Here is a 3,718-nt window from a genome sequence, read left to right on the forward strand (position 1 = left end):
CCCTTCCCTGCAATAAAAATTGGAACGCCCCCGAGCGCCGTCGACGCTCCGCATCCCTGCGGCCCCGCCATATCCCCCGTGAGAAAACGACCGAACTTGAAGAACCACCGCGGCGTCCTCATTGCCGGTCGGCGCCCTCACCGTCCGTCCTCGCCGCTGTCGCCGGTTGTCTTTTTGAGCAGAGAAGAAAAACACAGGGAGCCATGGCGGCTCGCCCCTCCGCATCGTGCAGCACATGTCCATCCCCTCGCCATCGACAGTAGCCACCCGCCCCGCCCCTTGCCAGTGCTGCCCACCACCTCGTCCCCCAGCAGAATCAATGGCGAGGACGCCATGCTCGCAGTGGTAGCAAAAAATAGAGATGGTTCCAGCAAACCAAAACACAATTGGTAGCCAAAATTGAAAAAAATGGTTGTTGTTCCAGCAACACAAAAACGCCTGTAGTAGCAAAAATTAGAGCCGGTTCCAGCACTCCAAACGCCGGTGGTAGCAAAAATGCAACAATTTGGCGTTGATTCCGGCAAAAATCAGAAATTATGTGGTAGCAAAAAATAAACACAGTCCTAGCAAAAAACATTGCCGCTTCCAGAAAAAAAATGCCGGTTCCAGCAAAAAAACATGCCGTCATCATAGACGATCACAACGAAACATCTCGCCAATCCAGCAAAAAAATTGTCGGTTGTAGCAAACCAAAAAGACGGTGCCAGCAAATCGACTGGAATACATGCCGGCGCTGCCGACGGTCTCAACGAAACATCTCACCGATCCACATCTTGCTGAAACATGGTAGCAAAAATTTGGATTGGTTCCAGCAAAAATCGAAGATGGTAGAAGCAACAAATTGATACACTGTTTTCAACAAAATAAAAAAATGTGGTAGCAAAAATGAATTGGTTGGTTCCAGCAAAAGAAGAAGACAATGGCAGCAAAATTTGGGGCTGCTTCCAGCAAAAATACAAAACACCGGATCTCAATCACTTGTCGCCGGGGTACCCAACACCGGCCGCCGCCGGTCTCCAGCACTTGTGGCCGCTGCCGTCCGCACCGTTGAGCATTGGTTTTGCAGCACTTGTTTACAGTGGGGAAAGGGGGGGGGGGGCAGCCACGACCACCATGGGATGGAGAAGAAAACAGAAGTGGGCGGTGGCCATGGCCGGCCGCATAGCCTGTCACCGGTGAGGGAAGGCGGGCATGTACAGAGAGGAAGAGGGGAGAGAGTGTAGCCTGCCGTGCAGAGGAGATGCACATGTGCACGACCAGAAGAATGAGTGGATCTCGTTTTGCCCCTGAAGAGATAAGGTAAAGCGAGGCACTCGTTCGGTGGTGGACCACGTGCAGACTAGAGGAGCGAAACGCGGAGTGAGCGGTGCGACCGGCCGAAACTCAGCCAGTCGACCGGATGCAAACATTTACCATTTATATATACATTGAATTTGCATTCTAAATGGGTTCCGATGGTGTGCTTTTCTTGGAACATGGCTCATGGGTTATTTGGTGAAAATTTGATGGCCAGGGTTAAATCACGAGTCACGAGGGCTATGAAAATAGGGATGGAAGGAGCGGTGCTATGATTAGGGTACAGAGGGAGTAGCGTATTATGATGATACAGAATTTAACAGGTGGAATATTGTATGTCCCTTGACAATCATTCCCTACTCATAATTCCCACTGTTCGGGTGATCTGTGGGAGTATCATATACTAGTATCATGCATATGATACTAGTGTATGATACTATATTCATAGTGCATAGTATCATATATTAATATCATAGGTGGTCTCATTTATTGTCATATATGACACATATTAGCATAACATTTATTATGATATGGTGTCTAATTATGTTACTATAACTCCTCTCTCTTCTTTAATTGTCTGCCACATAAGCATGTTTACAAGTCCCAAGTGCATGATACCGATTATGTTACTCCCGGTATGGCTAGCCTCATTCAACCATCTATGATAGGAATATGCAATGCGGTAAAAAGAACTGTATTGAATACTCCTCCTTTTCATTTTACAAGGTATACACGTATTTCCCAGGCAGTGGCGTAGCTAGGGGGTGGCCAGGGTGGTCCATGGACCACCATGGAATTTCCCCACAGCTTGTATATAGTGTAGTAAAAAATATATTTCTTTATAAATAAATAAACTTATGTAAATATTTCTATTGATGGACCACCCTGACTTATTGGGCTGGCTACGCCACTGTTCCCAGGTCATCTTCCGCACGCAGGAAACATATAGAGTTTTACACTCACTGGTCATATTGATGATCTCGAAATACGCGTGTGGGTGACAAACCGAAAGGGAATGGATTTCATCCGTGGGGAGTAGATTTCTTGTTTCTAGGAGTTCTTCAGCTAAAGAACAGTGAAAAACTTCAGCTTGTTAGAATTCCACCTGTCTTGTCTTCAGCTAAAGGTCATATTGTGTAATGTTCACTCCATTCATTGTAATATTTTTGCCATTAAATTTTCCCGTACATAATTTTGTTGCCATGGCAATTCTGGAATTTTTTTAATGACACAACATCACGTAATGATGATTTTTGCCATGCCAATATAATGCTTTTTAAAGACTTGGCTTTTATTTGTCACAAGAAAGAAAACTAAATTTTGTTCTTTTTATTATGTTTCGCTTCCGGCCAGTTTTCTGTTTTTGTTTGCACAGGGAAAAGGCCAGCAGGGCGATGGGGAGGTGTTCGGGCTGTGCATGTTCTCCTATCAAACGAAATAGTTCGTTGTAGGGGAGTGGTCGTACCGACCGAATGGTTCAGTTTGGGAGGTTCCTAGACCAAACGTTCGGCTAATATCGACACCCTTCTTTTATATAACTAGTAAGCGTGCACGTGCAACACACGTCTCTGCAGTGGCATGTGGGGGCGATGGCCCTACCGGTTGAGGGTGCAAGGCATGTTGAACCAGTGGATGTCGGGGCGGCGCCCCCGAGAGCTTTGCAACTTCGGTGGGTTGCAACTACTACATGCATGTGGAATACTTATCTCTTCATCGCCACGGGAGAGTGCCTCATGATTTCTTTCAGACATGGAAGGGCGACTTGTTCCGTAGAGCGAGATCAAGCTAGCGTGTGTTTGTGTGGTTGGCGTTCTTGTGGCATTACGGTGTTCTAGAGTGGGCTTGGCCCTTTTGTTTTGGTTTTCCGTGATTAACTGGACAATCTTCTGCTTAATCAATGAAACGTCAAAGTTTTTGCTTGGTGTCTGAATTTATTTGCACTCATACTCATTTACTCAACAAAAATCCAGATATATGTAATGTGTTTCTTTACCAGTAAAGAAGGCAAGCTAAGAAAAAAGGATAATACCCATGCCCGCTTTGAAAATCCACCCAAGATAAAATCGAATTTAGAAGCAAGACCATAAGAAAACCTAGAAAGTACAATTTCATATACTTATAAATTCATGACGTCCTTCTTCCAATTTCTAGTGAATCATGTTCACAACTTTAATCCAAATTCATTGCCAAGCCTTTGGAATAATATAAAGGAATCATCTACTGAACAGGTGGTTATACATCATACCAAATTCTAGAGGAATAATATAAAGGAATCATGTTCATAAGTTCAATCCAAATACATTGATAACACCAGGGGAATAATCCTATAATCTGGCTTCAAATAACACCATCCACTGAATTTAGTTACATTTTTACTAACCAAAACACTATAAGTGAAGATAGAAGGGAAACCGTTATTTCT

The sequence above is a fragment of the Triticum dicoccoides genome, chromosome 3B (genome assembly GCF_002162155.2).
Source record: "Triticum dicoccoides isolate Atlit2015 ecotype Zavitan chromosome 3B, WEW_v2.0, whole genome shotgun sequence".
NCBI classification, from domain to species: Eukaryota; Viridiplantae; Streptophyta; class Magnoliopsida; order Poales; family Poaceae; genus Triticum; species Triticum dicoccoides.